Raw genomic sequence first — 17,256 nt, 5'->3', positions numbered from 1 at the left:
CAGATTTGCTGTTTGCAATACGAAATGCCACTGATTTTTGTACATTGATTTTGTAGCCTGATACCTTGCTATATTGCCTAATAACTTCCAGTAGTTTTCTGCAGGATTTTTTAGGTTTTTTTCTATGTATACTATCATATCGTCTGCAAATAATGAGAGCTTGACTTCTTCCCTTCCAATCTGTATTCCTTTAATTTCTTTCTCTTGCCTGATTGCTATGGCAGGAACTCCCAATACTACATTGAAGAGTAATGGTGATAATGGACATCTCTGTCTAGGCCCCGATCTGAGGGGGAATGCTTTCAGCTTCTGTCCATTGACTATGATGTTGGCTGTAGGTTTGCTATATATGGCCTCCACTATCTTGAGAAATTTCCTATTTATTCCCACTTTTTGTAGTGTTTTGAGCATCAATGGGTGTTGGATTTTGTCAAAGGCTTTCCCTGCATCTATTGAGATAATCATGTGGTTTTAGGTTTTGCTTTTATTGATGTGACGTGGTGAATGACACTGATTAACTTATGTATGTTGAACCAGCTTTGCATTCCTGGGATAAATCCCACTTGGTCATGATGAACAATCTTTGCTTGAATAATACTGCTGTATCTGGTTGGCCAGGATCTTGTTTAATATTTTGGCATCTATATTCATCAGAGATATTAGTTTGTAGTTTTACTTTTTTGTGCCTCTATCTGCTTTTGGTATCAGGGTGATGTTGGCTTCATAGAAGGTAGAAGGGAGTGTTCCTGTTTCTTCGATTTTGTGGAAGAGCTTTAGAAGTATAGGTATTAACTGTTTCCTGAAGGTTTTATAGAATTCATTTGTGAAGTCATCTGGTCCAGGACTTTTGTTGTTGGGAAGATTCTTAATAGCTGCTTCAATTTCTTTATCTGTGATTGGTGCATTTAGGTTTTATAGTTCTTCTTGGTTCAGTTTTGGTAGGGTATATTCCAGAAATTCTTCCATTTCTTACAGATTCTCTAGCTTGGTGGTGTATAGTTCTTCGTAGAAGCCTCACATGATTTTCTGGATTTATGTTGTGTCAGTTGTGATATCTCCTTTATAATTTAGAATTCTATTTATTTAGGTCTTTTCCATTTTTTTTGTGAGTCTGGCTAGGGTTTTGTTCTCTAATATGTGATTGTATGGCTATGAGTTTCCCTCTTAATACAGCTTTAGCTGTGGCCCCAATTTTTGATAACTTGTGCCTTCATTTTCATTATTTTCAGGAACTTTTGAATTTCTTGCTTGAGTGCCTCTCTGATCCAGAAGTTCTTAAAGCAGTATGTTGTTGAGTTTCCAAATTCTGTGACTTTTAGTAATTTTATGTTTGTTGCTAAATGTTAGCCTTACTCTACTGTGGTCTGAGAAAATACTTGGGATGATTTCAATGCTCTTGAATTTGTTGATGCTGTCTTTCTGGCCTAACATGTGGTCTATCCTTGAGTATGTGTTGTGTGGATTTGAAGAGAATGTGCATTCCAGTTTTCTTGGGGGAAGAACTATGAAAATTTCCAGGAGATCTAGTCTAGTCTATCCATATCTTCATTTAATTATCTTGTTTCCATGTTGACTCTATGCTTCATTGATCTGTCTAAATGTGAGAGTGGGGTGTTGAAGTCTCCCACTCTTATTGTGTTACTAGGAGGAGGGGAAAAAGGAGAGTGGAGAGGAGAGGTAGAGAGAAACAAGTTCCTATCACAATGGATAGGACATGCAGTCACCTAGCAATGGAAAAAACAATGGTTGATTTTGGTCATCCTGAAGAAGGTGGGTGGAAAAGGGACATGTGTATATAATAATAGTAGTAATAAAATAAACTAGAGTAGGAAACCCCTAACAGTCAGTCTGCAGCTTGGACTGCTCAGTTGGCTGGAGGAAGCCTGAGCAATGACAGCCAATTGTAAGAAGTATCCAAAAAATAAAATAAAATAAAATAAAATAAAATAAAATAAAATAAAATAAAACCCTTCAGGTAGTCTTTCCCAGGCAGGGATGAGTCTCTGATTGGTCAGGTAGTTTGTCACTCAAATAGAGCTCCAGCCACTTAAAAAAAAAAAGAGAAAGAAGTTAAAGGAAGAGGCTTGGAATGACACCCTTTGTGAGCCAGGAATCTTGGTAAAGAAAATAGTTCAGTGGGGAGCCTGCTAGGAGTGGCTGTCCAACCCCTGAGGGCTGATTCTGGGGTGGGGGGTTGAGCTCAGAAATAATCAAAGGATTTTCCTTTGTCCCCCTGACCTCCATTTGTCAGCCCAAGAGAGAGTTATGGGACTGTATTTTGGTTTCACTCTGACCAGCCCATGTTCACCCTTCTACAGACAGCCTAGTTCCTACCCTATCCAGAGAATCTCGGGTTGCTCTTAGAGCTGTTGCTCTTGGAGCTCACAGCAGCTGCAGCTCCAAAATCACCATCTTGGCTCACCCTCTCATGGGTTTAAGTACAACCTTCTGTTGACAACTCCCATGTTTTATCATTAAATAGATATTTGATATACACATAGAACCAGCTGCCTACTTGTTATCGGTACTTAAATTATCACAAGCATTCCAGCTCAGCATGCACAAAATGAAATTTTGGATCTACACATCAAATTAATATATTTGCATACTCCTCTGTGTCTAGAGCTGGTCACTACATCTCCTTAGGTCAGAGACCTAGAGTCAGCTTCCCTCTCTCAAATTTAATCTACCAGCAAGTGTTATCAGTTCTAGCTTCAATATAGGTCACAATCCATCATTTTTCTTTTCTCCTGTGGTGCTCACTATTTTGTTAAACTACTTTCATCTTTCACTTGTTTGACTCATTGACTTTTCTGCTTATGCTTTCTTCAAATTCATGATTCAGACTGTAGCTAGAGTGGTTTAAAATTATTTATACATTGAATCATATTAATAACCTACTTAGTGTTACCTTTCGAGTCTTCCTATTAAATATAGAGTTCAATGGCTCAAGTTCAAGTTCAAGGCCTATCCATAGTCTGCCTGTGTCTTTATGTATCACCTCATACCACACAGCCTTTCCTCTATGCATCCAGTGTTCTACATTTTTCATAGCAGCTTGTCCCTGCTCAGCTGTCTCCTATGCTGATACCTTTGAACATGCCTATACTTCTTTCTGAAGGGTTTTGGTTTCACTCTGATTTGCCTCTGAGGATGTCATTTTGCTTTCCATGAGCCATGTCCTTGAAGTTGTGCATTAAGAAAATCCTCTTTCCTGGATACATAACTTGAAGTAGACTTCCAGTTCCTTATACTCAGAGCATCACATTTTTTTCTAATTGCATGTGCAATAATTTGGAGAGAGAAAGAGAGGGAGAGAGAGAGAGAGAGAATATGTTTAAGTTACCTGTCTCCTGAAGGTAAAGGTCATACTTATGTTACCACTGTATTTCTGAGCTTGATTTCTGGCATAAGAGATACTCAACTTTCCTTTGAATTAATGAAAGAGTAAGTGCACATCTATAGGGCAAGCAAAGGAATGTGCCTTACACAGATGACTAGGAATGAATTTAGCAGTGGCAAGGTAGAGAAATGAATCCATAGTTCCTAGCAGCCACTTCCCCACCCCATTTTTTTTAAAATTTAATAGGACAGAGAGAAATTGAGAGGGGAAGGGGAGGTAGAGAGGACAATGGAAGGAGAATGAGAGACACCTGCAGACCTGCTTCACTAAGCTTGTTACCTGCAGGTGAGGAGAAGGGATTTACTCCTGGGTCCTTGGGTGTGGTAATGTGTGCTTTCAACCAGGTGCATCACTGCCAGGTCTTGGCTGAATGTCCCTACAGCCTGCTTGCCCAGTCTACTAGCACTGACTCTTTACAATCAATGTATCATCTTTGCAACTGATGCCAATTATCTGAGGGTACCCCAAGGAGAGAAGCAGAGCATTTTGCATGTTGCTGTGGTTTGAAACAGCAGCATCACTAAATGCCAAAAACAGTAACCCCCCTAGTAAAACCAGATCCTATCTTTATATTTTCTTTATATTTCCTCTTAAAACTTCCTTTTGGAGGTTTGTTTGTAAGGAAGGTCAGCAGCAATTTGATCCCTAACTCAATGGGCAGCAAAGTTACTGCAGGAAGTACTACTAGAAACCATTTGATATATGCATTATTATTATTTAAATTTTATTAAATTTTACAATGATGGATATACTATAAAATTCAATGGATATGAAATTTTATATGCAAAATATTATCTCACTGGTCACAACCCCCATCAACTTCCTCTCAGTAAGTTTCCTGAATAGCCTTACTTACAACATGCTTTTTATTTTCTTAAATTTTTAAAAATATTTATTTTTCCTGTTTGTTGTCCTTGTTGTTGTAGTTATTATTATTGTTGTTATTGATGTTGTCATTATTGATGCTCTCTGTTTTATCCAACAAAGACAACAACAATAAAACAACAAGGGCAACAAAGGGGAATAAGTAAATAAATAAATATTTTTTAAAAATGAAGAATCAAAGAAGCATGAGCTCCTGTGTAGAATTCTAGTCCCTAAATACCTAATTTATACACATTTTAGTTATTACATACACATATATTAACATGTTTACTTAGAGGTAAAAACATAGACAAAAAGGTGGAAGAATTAATAACAAACTGAAGAAAAAGTTACCCATTTATATACTTTCCTCATATTTGGGAGCTACTCTACCCTAATCCAGCTTTCTAGTCCTATTCTCAACTCTGACACCATCTTCTCAGACAATAATTTTAGCCCACCTGCATATTAGCTATGAGGCTCAGGCAAAAGTACTAAATCCATGGGACCCTTGGAATATATCTAAAATAAGCTCCTAGCTTCTTCCTACATGAAGACCCCCTAGTTCCAACTGCTTGATTATTACCTTTAGGTTCCTGATTATTAAACAATTTGTCCTGCTTTCTATCTTACCGCTTTTCAGCCACCAAGTTCAGATGCTACCATGACGCCAACATGATTTTCCCAGGCAGACAACCTCCCCAGTGTGTCCTGGAACCTCATCTTCCCAGAGCCCTGCCCCATTAGGGAAAGACAGAAACAGGCTGTGAGTATGGACTGACCTGCCAACAGCCATGTCCAGCAGAGAAGTAATTACAGAAGACAGCCAGACCTTCTACCTTCTGAATCCCATAGAGGTCTTTAATCCAGACTCCCAGAAGGATATAGAATATGGAAGTTTCTAAGGGAGGGGATGAGATATGGAGCTCTGGTGATGAAAATTGTATGAAATTGTACCCCTTTTATCCTACAATCTTGTTGATCATTATTAAATCACTAATGTTGTTAAAATTTTCGGAGGCTCTTGCCGGGCTGGCTTGCTTCGCGGTGGTGAACAGAGACGTGGAGACAATGGCTGGGCAGGGAAGCTGTATTTCTTTATTCAGGAACAACGATTCATAAACTAAGACAAACTAATCACCAAACAGAACTCTGCTGTCTCTTTGCGGCGGCGCAAGCACTCTTTCTTTTACTCTTGAACTCAGGAACTCTCCAACTCTGGCACTCTCTCTTACTCTGAAACCCTGAAACTCTCGAACTCAGGAACTCCGGAACTCTCGGACTCAGGAACCCTCTCTCTTACTCTCGAACTCATGAACTCTCGTACTCGGGAACCCTCTGAAACTCTTCCACTGTGGAACTCTCTCTTACTCTGTCACTCTCAAACTCTCGAACTCAGGAACTCAGGAACTCTGTCTCTCTGGCACTCTGGAACTCTCGTACTTGAGAGCCCTCTGAAACTCTGGCACACTGGAACTCTCTCTTACTCTGTCACCCTGAAACTCTCGAACTCCGGAACTCAGGAACTCTGGCACTCTCGAACTCAGGAACCCTCTCCCGGGGTTCCTTTGGGGCGGGGCCAAGCGGGCCCGCGAAATTAGCAGGCCTGATCCAATTCTCTTGGCGGGGGGGGGGGGGGGGGGGGGGGAGGGCTAGAACAAACCAATGTAAAGCATACGACACACTAATAAAGAACTTAACCCCTGGAAAGGTTTACATTTTTATGTATGATTTTGAAAATGATTACATTTTTTAAAATTTTAATTAATTTTTTTTTATTTATAAAATGGAAACATTGACAAGACCATAGGATAAGAGGAGTCTATAGAGCATGAGGCTGAGAGAAAGGCAGAGATGCATAGGAGGCAAGAGATGAACAAGGCACAGTTTTTTTAAAAAAAAAAAATTTATGTTGTATGTTTGTTTGGATAAGACAGAGAGAATACTTTTTAGTATTTATTTATTCCCTTTTGTTGTCCTTGTTGTTTTATTGTTGTAGTTATTACTGCTGTTGTTATTGATGTCTTTGTTGTTGGATAGGACAGAGAGAAATGGAGAGAGGAGGGGAAGACAGAGACGGGGAGAGAAAGATAGACACCTGCAGACCTGCTTCACTGCTTGTGAAGTGACACCCTTGCAGGTGGGAAGCCAGGGGCTTAAACCCAGATCTTAACTCCGGTCCTCATGCTTAGCACTGCCTGCACTTAACCCGCTGCGATACTGCCCAAGTCCCAGCTTTTCTGTTCTTTAACCCTCCGGGAGTATGGACCCAGGGTCATTATGGGGTGCAGAAAGTGGAAGGTCTGGCTTCTGTAATGGTTTCCCCAATGAACATGGGTGCTTACAGATCAATCCATATTTTCAGCCTGTCTCTCTCTTTCCCTAGTGGGGCAGGGCTCTGAGGAGCTGGAACTCCAGGACATATTGGTGGGAAATTAGCACTGTTCATGGAAGTCCAGTTGGCATCATCTGGACCCTGATGGCTGAAGAAGAGTTAACATAGAAAGCCACACAAATTGTTGGTTAATTGTGAACTTAAAGGTTGGAGTATTGCAGATGAAGGTTTGGGGTCTTTTTATTGATATATCACAGTTAATAATTATAAAGTCTAATTAGTATATTTACAAAGTCTAATTATATTAATAAAAGTCAAAGGTTTTGGAATGTCCTATTAAGTCCTATGTCACTGAAGATTATTGTATATAGGCACATTATTACATATATTATCCATTATCAAATGGAGTCTCTTCTGCCTCGTTATGCTGCCTGCCCAGCAGGCAGTAGTCAGAGCTTAGTAGTGAGAGCTTTTCATCATATTCATTTTCACTGTGTGATCATGAGGTCATAGTCATAGGTGAAAACCATTTGTGGAGTCTTTCATGCTGCTTATATGAGCAACTTGAGCAAAACTCTTGTTGTACTGAACACAATTGTGGGGGTCCTTCTCCATTGTGTCTTCTCTTGTGTCTGAGCTCATCTGCACCGGTGAATCTCCACGTGCCTTTAATCATCTCATATACGTAGGGGTTTCTCCCCACTGTGCTTCTTCTCGTGGTCTCTCAGATAGGAGGATTTGAAATCAGCTTTCCTAAAACACTGGCTTGTACAGATAGAGGGCCTTGATCTGTCAGGATTATTTTGAGACTGAGTTCCTGGGTCTTGAGGTTGTTTTCCTAGGACTTGTTCTTGCATCACATGGGCACTAGGGACTTTCAGGAATTCTGGCTGCAGCAATGGTGATGACTACCCCCTACCCTCTACCCTCTACCCTCTAAAGCTTCTCACAGGAGTGAAGTGGTATCTCATTGTTATATTTACATTTCTCTGACAATCAAAGACTTGGAGCATTTTTTCATGTGTTTCTTTTGGATCTCTTCTATGGTGAATATTCTGTCCATGTCCTCTCCCCATTTTTGGATGGGGTTGTTTTCTTGTTGTTAAGTTTGGCAAGCTATTTATATATGTTGGTTATTAGCTTCTTGTCTGATGTATGGCATGTAAAGATCTTCTCCCATTCTGTGAGGGGTCTCTTGGTTTGGGTAGTGGTTTATTTTGCTGTGAAGAAGCTTTTTAATTTGATGCAGTCCCATCGGTTTATGCTTGCCTTAGTCTTCTTGTAATTGGATTCATTTCATTGAAGCTGTCTTTAAAATGTATGCGGAAAAGAGTTCTGCCAATATTTTCCTCTAAGTATCTGATAGTTTCTGGTTTAACATCCAAATCCTTGATCCACTTGGCATTTACTTTTGTGTTTGGTGAAATATAGTGGTTCAGTTTCATTCTTCTGCATGTTTCAACCCATTTTTTTCCAACACCATTTGTTGAAGAGACTCTGCTTTCCCCATTGAGTAGTCTGGGCCCCTTTGTCAAAGATTAGATGTCCATAGGTATGGGGGCTTACTTTTGGTCTCTCAATTCTATTCCACTGGTCAGTATGTCTATTCATGTTCCAGTACCAAGCAGTTTTGATGACAATGGCCCTATAATACAATTTGAGATCTGGGAGTGTGATGCCTCCAGTTCTGTTCTTTATTCTCATGATTGTTTTGGCAATTCTAGGTCTTTTCTGGTTCCAGGTAAACATTTGTAGCATTTGTTCTATTCTCCTAAAAAAATGTGGTTGGGATCTTGATGGGGATAGCATTAAATTTGTAGATGGCTCTGGGTCATATATTCATTTTGATGATGTTAATTCTTCCAACCCATGAACATGGAATATCTTTCCACTTCTTTGTGTCTTTTTCAATTTCCTTGAGTAGTGACTCATAATTTTCAGTATACAAGTCTTTCACTTCTTTGGTTAGGTTTATTCCTACATATTTTATTGTTTTTGTTGCTATAGTAAAAAGGAATTGACTTCTGGATTTCAACTTCTTCTAACTTAGTGTTTGCATAAAGGAATGCCATTGACTTTTGAATGTTAGTTTTGTAGTCTGACACCTTACTGTATTGCCTGATGCATGATTTTATTTCTGAGTGGCTTCTAAATCAGGATGATACTAAACCATACTTTCAGTTCTGGTTGCTTGGTAAAACAAAACAAAACAAAAACTGAAATACGGGTTGTAAATAACGTTGAATTGAGACCCACAGCTCCTAGAGAAGTGCTCAGACAGCATATTGGTCATGCAAAAGACTCATGCCTAAGGCTCTGAGCTCCCAGGTTAATCCTCAACATCACCATAAATGCATTGGATCGACCTTCCCGTGGTGCATCCCATGAGTACCCATTCATTGGGGAAACTGTCGATCCTTCCTAGCCGACTGAATCCACATGGATCCCAGTCACTTTCAAAGCCAACAACAAGCAGCTCCTGACAGCTTTCAAGCTGTTGGTCCTGCTCTTCGAGTCCTCCAACTTAATGTTGAGGGGCTGTCCTTTGCCAAACGCGTTCCCCTGCGGCTACAGACAGACTATGACCCACATAGTCAACGACTGCCACCTCTCCAGATTCAAAGGAGGTCTCGAAACTTTACATCAGGCTCAACCTGACGCTGTTGACTGGCTACGAAGAAGGGCAAACGCTAGAAGAAGAACCATAAACCAGAGTTGAGCACCGCTCTGATCTCTCTCTAAAAAAAGAAAGAAAAAGAAAAGAAAAAAACCCTCACATCTAATAGATCTATTAATAGTATTTATAGGTGACTACAGATTCTGCACCCCTAATTTAGCAATCTAAGCACTGCAGTTCTTTGTCTCTCCACTCTCAGCTCCATGCCTGGTCCCTAGAAGCTTCTTTTTCCTCCAATGTAAAGAAAGTACCTCCGCAGAGCACTGAGGTTTAGACTGAAGAGAATCAGGCAGGGGAAATGCGCTGGCCCCTTTACTACAGGGTGCGGTCCCTCCTTCCCCCCGCAGCCTGTTCCCACCCGCCCTGCCCCAGGCCCCTGGCTCTGAGTTTGCCGCGACTGTTAGCTTTCTTGCCTGCTGGGCACAGGCAGCACAACACAGCCCGGCCCGGGATCGCGCGCTGCTTCCTCCAGGTTCAGATGCAGGAGCGGCGCAGCGCCCCCGGGAGCGGCAGTGCAGCGGCGCGGCGACCCGCCGTATCCTGGCAACCGCGCGGACGCCGAGCTCCCCCGACGCCGCGGTCGCGCCCAGCAGGAGTTCTGGGAAGCTCGGCGCCCAGCGCGGACCCTTCTCTCGCGGCCTCGCCTGGCGGCGCCATGCTTACCTCGCGGGTCCTCTCAGCTCCGACGGCCCCCGGAGGTCGGGAGCGTGAGTACTGAAAGGGCACCGCCTAGCTTCTCACCTGACGGTGAACTAGTAAGTGTGGACTAGGTCCCTGCCACGCAGGCGCCTCTCAGGTGTGCGGGCTGCCCGAGGCCGCGAGTTCGCCGCCCTCGACGGAAGCGCGAGCAGAACCGCGAGGACTGGCCCACGCTCACGCTGCCCGGGTGCCTGCGCAGCTCGGCGCTGGCGCTGCACAACCGGCCTTCCCGCCCTCCTGTCCTTCATTCCTTCCTTCCCTTCTCTCCCCTCCATTCCCTCCTTCCTCCCCTCGATTCCCTCTTTCCGTCCTTCCTTCCTTCCCTCCTTCCTGTTTCTCCTTCCTTCTCTTCCTCCCTCCCCTGCCCTCCCTTCCCTCTTTCCTCAGGTCCATTCCCTCCCTTCCCTCTTTCCCTCCTTCCTCCCTTCCTCGTTTTTCATTCCTTCCTTCCTTCTTGTTTCTCCTTTCTTTTTTCCTTCCTTCCTTCATTCCTTCCTTCCTTCTTGTTTCTCCTTTCTTTTTTCCTTCCTTCCTTCCTGTTTCTCCTTTCTTTTCTCCTTCCTTCCTCCCTTCCTGTTTTTCCTTTCTTCCTCCTTCTTTCCTTCTTCCCTCTCCTCCCCCTTCTCCTCCCTCTTTCTTTTTTGGACCTTTCCCAGGCTTCTCTGCTCCAGGCTGAATCTTTGCTGTAGAGACAGTGCCAGTGGCACTGCCCTGAAGCTCCTTCCTCTGCGATGGCGGCCAGGCCCCAACCTGGTGGTGCAACGCCCTACCCGGCTGAGCTGTGTAGCCTCTGGCGCTCTGGGGTTTCATCTGCCTTTACCGCAGGAATGACAGGGAGGCACCAGGGAGGCGCCATCGGGCTTATGGGGTGCTACAAGAACTAGGAACCAGTTTTTTTCCACTTAGAAAATAATGATGTGGGGCCTGGCGGTGGCACAGCTGGTAGAGCACACACCTTACTAAGCCCAAGGGCCCGGGTTCAAAGCCCCAGGTTCCCCAGCTGCTGAGGGCAGCTTCATGAGGAGCAGGGCCGTAGGTGTGTCTCACTTTTCTGCCCTCTCTGTCTCTCTCTTCCTGCTCACTATCTCTGTTCAATCAACAATAACATAATATGAATAATATAAAACTGAAAGCTATCTTTTTTTTTTTTTTTTTTGGCCAAAGGGGTTATCGCTTGGACTTGGTGCCTGCACTATGAAGCCACTGCTCCTGGCAGCCATTTTTTCCATTTTATTGGATAAGACAGAGAAATTGAGAGAAAAAGGGGAGATAAAGAGGGGGAGAAAGACAGACATCAAAAGACTTGCCTCACCGCTTGTGAAGTGACCCCCCCCTTGCAGGCAGGGAGCGGGGGTTCAAACCAGAATCCTTGTGCTTAGTACTGTGTGCTCTTAACCATGTATGCCCACCTTGCCCCTGTAATCTCCTCATTAACATTTTCAACAACTTCCTGTCCTTGAAACATTATTGATTTTTTTTTAATCTTTATTTACTTACTAGGTAGAGGAAGCCAGAAATCAGAAGGAAGGGTGTGATAGAGAGGGAGAGAGACAGAGACACACTTATAACCCTGCTTCACCACTCACAAAGCTTTCCCCCTGCAGGTGGGGACTGGGGACTTGAACCTGGGTCTTGTGCATTATAATATGTGCGCTTAACGCGCTCAACCAGGTGCACACCACCTGACCCCAAGGTCATTGATTCTTTCCCAGTCCCACCCACCTGCTGGTGCTCACAAGGAGTGGCTCCAGCCAGCACCCACCAATATGATTTTGCAATCACATTACTCAGTTGACATCCTCCCCCCCTTGTTATATGAGTGAAACAAGCCCTCCCACTGCACTGGAGGAAGCTTCAGTGCTGTGGTGTCTTTCCCCTCTTCGTCTGTTTTTGTATCTGGAAAAGTTTCTCAAAGTGGTGGAAGTCCTGGAGATATTAAATTAAATTGGTTTAGTTCTACTTGATAGAGTTTTCCTTTTATCTTTTTAAAATTATTTTATTTTTCTTTTCTTTTATTCTTTATAAAAAAGGAGACATTGACAAAACCATAGAATAAGAGGGGTACAACTCCACACAATTCCCACCACCAGCTCTCTGTATCCTATCCCCTCCCCTGATAGCTTTCCTGTTCTTTAACCCTCTGGGAGTATGGACCCAAAGTCATTGAGGGATGCAGAAGGTGGAAGGTCTGGCTTCTGGAATTGCTTCCTCACTGAACATGGGCATTGGCAGGTTGATCCATACTCCAAGACTGTCTCACTTTCCCTAATAGGGTGGGGCTCTGGGGAAGCGAAGCTCCAAAGCACATTGCTGGGGTTGTTGGTACAGGGAAGTCTGGTCGGCATCATGCTACCATCTGGAACCTGATGGCTGAAAAGAGAGTTAACATACAAAGTCAAACAATTTGTTGAACAATCATGGACCTGAAGGCTGGAATAGTGCAGATGAAGCGTTGGGGGGTCCTCCATTTTGTAGATAGCTAGTAGGCATATTTTAGTTATATTCCAAAGGGTGTGTGGCTATACTAGTTGTTTTTTGTTTGTTTTTTTTTTCCCTGAGCCTGAAATCTGATATACAACTTATTGTCTGGGGAGATGATGTCATGGCTGGAAAAAGGACCAGAAAGTTGGATCAGGGAAGAGAGGAGTGCTCTAATATGGGAAAGGGGTATAAATATTGTTGATTGTAAAGCCCGTCGATTTGATTTGGTCTGGGGCCCACATTCAGTTTAGGAGCCTATGTGACCTCTGCATCCCTGTAGATCTGAGCTCACATTCTGTGGTCATGAGTAGGAACATTCCAAGCTGCCCTAATATCGACCCATTTCCTCAGGTGTAGCATAGAGTATGTTGTCCATCCTCCCTTTGGAAGATGGGACATTCTCTACCATTGTTGATCCAACTTAAGGGCAAGGCCCTATGGGGCCCACAAGGGGGTCTATTTTGTTGTTCCTGATAGAGATGACCGGTAACAATGGAGAGAGGAATTTATTTGAGGTCTAGGCCCATCATGTCTTTTTTGGAATCTTAGGACTCCCTGAATAGAGCCCCAGGTGATGGGGTTGCCTGATAGTGACTAAGGAGTCATCATTAAATTATGCCAGTCTGTTGCCCTTATTCAGCTTTTGCAGTCCTTACTTTGCTAAGGTTAGCTTTAGAGTGAGTGAGGGAAGTATAATAGGAAGTAGGTGAGGAGGGTATCTAAGTCTAAGTAGATACTATTTCATTAGGAACTTTATACTGACTCACTGCAGACTATTGTGTACTTTTGCTTTCAGGTATATATTTTGCCCTGATTTATGGATACATGTGAACATATGCTCTATCTCACGGGACCTGGTCTTTATCTAGGTTTTGGGACTTTGCTAGGAAGTGAACCACCCGGAATGGAATTAGAGAATCCTATGAAAGGAAAGGTCTCACCGGAGTAATGAGAGTGAAGGGTTGATATTCCATGCCTGACGTCTCTGGACACAGTCTGAAGTGAAGCATGCTGAGGTGGTACTCGTTGTGTTGATTAGGTTGGGATCGGTGGATTTAATATCATTTAATATCATTATGAATTGAGAGAAGCATGCAGGAAAGTGAGTCCCACCCTAGAGGTTCCAGGACTGGGAGAAATATAGGCTCTATAGAGGAAGCGGGAGGTTCCTGCTGTCTTAGGGTTCAAGAAGACAATAGATAGTTATTGCTATAATGCTATTATTTGGCAATTGGGTTAATTTTGAAAAAATCCTTTTGTTAGGATTTGCTGTATCATACACAACATCACCATAATTTATGTCCTTTGACATTATTTGTATATAGCTGTTCCACTGGCTATTTCTGTTCTCCCTGGTCTAGGATTTTGAGAGAGCCAACATATCAAAGACTCAGCCTATGTATTAAAAAGACTCAGTCTGTGCTTTAAAAAGTTTGAGACATACAATAAATTTTCCCCTCTTATATTAATTAAATAGTGATTTATATGGCTAAAAATTAATAGTGTACATAAACACCATTCCCACCACCAAAAGACTGTGTGCCGTCACACCCACCCCCAACTGCCGCCCCGGGAAGCCTAATAGCCACCCTCACCCTCACCCCAGGGTTTTTACTTTGGTGCCCTACTCCTCTTTTTATGTTTTACGGAGTTTTTGATTTCTGGCATGACCTTCCTTTTAAAGTATCCCAGAATAACCCAGTTTTCTTCTCTGGATTCAATTTTCTCAGTTGTGGGACTATTCATGTCAGTCTTCCTGTGCTTACCTACATTATCTGAGCAGATGATTACATTAGAGCCTTGTTCCTCAGGGGTTAAAAGATGGGATGGTTGGAAGGTTAAGTGTTTCTAAGGGAGAGAGTTACAGCTGGATACTCGAGGGACTTCACCCCATATTGCCTTCTTCCTGTAAGAGTCATAATTAAAATCTCACATCTAGTTCAGACTTCTTTTTCAGAAAGTAACAAGGATATGTTGTTCCCGGTGTTGGTAATAAAACAGGTAGATATTTACCAAGTAGTTAAGATGAATTTATGAACTATAAATTGGGTATTGTGTCCTAACCTCTCACCATATACAACCTATTATTTTAAGACAGGAGTATTCACTTCAGAATTAGCAGATTTATATCTTGCCTGTACCCAGGCAGACTATACATGGAACCCCTTGTTCTTCCATTGGGATAATTGGATTTGTTTTAGCTTAATTTATTTGCTCCCCCCCCCCAGACATTGCATTCTACCCTTGGCTTTAGTGCAGACTTACACACTCTTGTTTTTCTTTCTTTTTTAAAAAATTAATTAATTTATTTAAGAAAGGAGACATTAACAAAATCATAGGATGGGGGGGTACAACTCCACACAATTCCCACCACCCAATCTCCATATCCCATCCCCTCCCCAATAGCTTTCCCATTCTCTGTCCCTCTGGGAGCATGGGCCCAGGGTCGTTGTGGGTTGCAGAAGGTGGGAGCTCTGGCTTCTGTAACTGCTTTCCCGCTGAACATGAGCGTTGACTGGTTGATCCATACTCCCAGTCTGCCTCTCTCTTTCCCTAGTAGGGTGAGTCTCTGGGGAAGCAGAGCTGCAGGACACATTGGTGGGGTCTTCAGTCCAGGGAAGCCTGGCCGGCATCCTGATGGCATCTGGAACCTGGTGTCTGAAAAGAGAGTTAACATACAGAGCCAAACAAATTGTTGAAGAATCATGGACCCAAAGGTTGGAATAGTGGAGATGAAGTGTTAGGGGGGTACTCACTGCAAACTCTAGTGTACTACTGCTTTCAGGTATATATTTGCCCTAGTTTATGGATACCTGTGAACATATGCTCTATCTCCTGGAACCTGGTCTATATCTAGGTTTTGGGACTTTGTTAGGAAGTGAACCACCTGAGATGGAGTTAGAGAATACTATGAAAGGAAAGGTCTCACCTGAGTGATGAAGCTGAAGGGTTGTCGTTCCACACCTGAAGTCTCTGGACACAGTCTGAAGTGAAGAATGCTGGGGTGGCACTTGTTGCAGTGATTAGGTTGCGATCAGCGGATGCAATATTATTTGATAAGAATTGGGAGAAGCATACGGGAAAGTGGGCCCTACCCTAGGATCCCAGGACTGGGGGAAGTTTAGGCTCTACAGTGGAAATGTGAGGTTCCTGCTGTCATAGGGTTCGAGAAGACAATGGATAGTTACTGTTATCATCACGTTATTTGGTAATTGGATTAGCTTTGAAAAGTCCCTTTGTTAGACATACAATAAATTTTTGCCCCCTCATATTAATTAGTGATTTATATTACTACAATTTAATAGGTGTGTACATAAACACCATTCCATCACCAAAAGATTGTGTCCCATCCCACCCCCCCCACCCCGCCACTCTTGTTTTTCTTTTGCATTTTTACTTTCCTTTTATATTTTGGCAATCTTTTCCTAGTTCCCCAAACTTTGGCTCTTTATATCTTTAAAGATTTGGGGTATGGCCCAGGAAATGTGTTAGTGGGTAGACCACATGTCAGACCATGTATGAGGCTCTGGGTTTGATGTGCATGGGAGCATCATGGATTAGACTAAAGGAACTCCAGGGTAATGGAGCATTGTCTGTCCTTTTCTCCATCTCCAGAACTATAGAATGAAAACTTGATTGGGGAGGCAACTCAGCAGTGTAATGCAATCATGATGCCCCAAGATTTATTCTTCTGAATTCTTCTGTCCCTCCAATTTGTAATTGTCTTAGATTTTTAAAAAATGGAACATAATAATAATATAACAATATCTGGAAAAGTATGTCTTCATTTAAAGATTTAACTATTTCTTGATCTCAGCCCTGCTAGACTGTGAATCTTTGTTTTAATTTAAAAGTCAGTATTCTCAGTCCTATGTTTCTTAAGGAGACAGGCGTGTAATGAGAACTGAATCCTTAGGAGACTTTTGTCATTGTGTAAATGTCACAGAGTGTACATAAATAAACCTGTTACACACCTAGCCTGTATAGAGACCACTGTCATGTAAGTTGTATGTTTTTTATCAAAATCTCACATGATTATAATTCTGATTTATCAGCTTGACACCCATACAAAATGTCTGCTCTGCATAAGATATGGTGCAGAGGACATTCATATTGCTTATAGTTACTGAACTTATTTTTTTGTTATTTTACAAAATTACATGGCAACAGAAATTTAAATCCATGCCATTCCCACCACCAGAGTTCTGAATCTTTAGTCTCCTCATTGCAAGCCAACACAGTTCCCTTAAAGGAACAGGGGCCAAACATCATCTCTACAACTGTGTACATTTATACATAAGTGCCCCCTTTTTCTTTCTGATCCAATCTTATTTTCCCCTCTAAGCCACTCATGATGACATTACTACCTCCATATGTCCCTCTCCTTTTCCTTCTTTCTCTCTGGGTACTGATGGAGCTGGAGTTCAGAGCCCTCTTATCTTCATCCTATTACATCTCCCCTACCGGGAGTATGGATCAAGGTTGTTTTGAGGGTGCAGAAGATAGGAGTTCTGGCTTCTGTAACTGCTTGTCTGCTGGACATGGGTGTGGCAGGTCAATCCATACCCCCAGCCTGTCTGTCTTTCCCTAGTGGGCCAGAGCTCTGGAGATATGAGACTAAACTTTTTTTTTTGTTTTTTTACAGGATATGAAGTGATAATAGTGCATAGAAAAAGCTCAGCTGAGTGCCTCTTTTTTAAAAAAAATCTTTTCATTATCTTTATTTATTTAGTTATTGGATAGAGACAGGCAGAAATCAAGAGGGAAGGATGGGATAAGAGGAAGAGAGACAGAGAG

The 17,256-nt window shown here is 42.5% G+C and overlaps 1 protein-coding gene across 4 annotated transcripts in view; it reads left to right on the top strand.

Moving 5' to 3' along the window:
* The first annotated feature begins 9,847 nt into the window (after positions 1 to 9,847).
* VWA3B (von Willebrand factor A domain containing 3B) overlaps positions 9,848 to 17,256 on the top strand; it is a 189,355-nt gene continuing 181,946 nt past the window's right edge. Inside the window, exon 1 of one of the 4 annotated variants that reach the window (XM_060187501.1) lies at positions 9,848 to 10,034. The gene's annotated coding sequence lies outside the window, so the exon portion shown is untranslated. The remainder of the gene's footprint in view (positions 10,035 to 17,256) is intronic. The other 3 variants (XM_060187502.1, XM_060187500.1, XM_060187503.1) reach the window with 3 other exon arrangements.

The sequence above is a fragment of the Erinaceus europaeus genome, chromosome 3 (assembly GCF_950295315.1).
Source record: "Erinaceus europaeus chromosome 3, mEriEur2.1, whole genome shotgun sequence".
Lineage (NCBI taxonomy): Eukaryota > Metazoa > Chordata > Mammalia > Eulipotyphla > Erinaceidae > Erinaceus > Erinaceus europaeus.
Note: the sequence above shows the minus strand (reverse complement) of the source record. Positions and strands in the feature narration are given on the sequence as shown.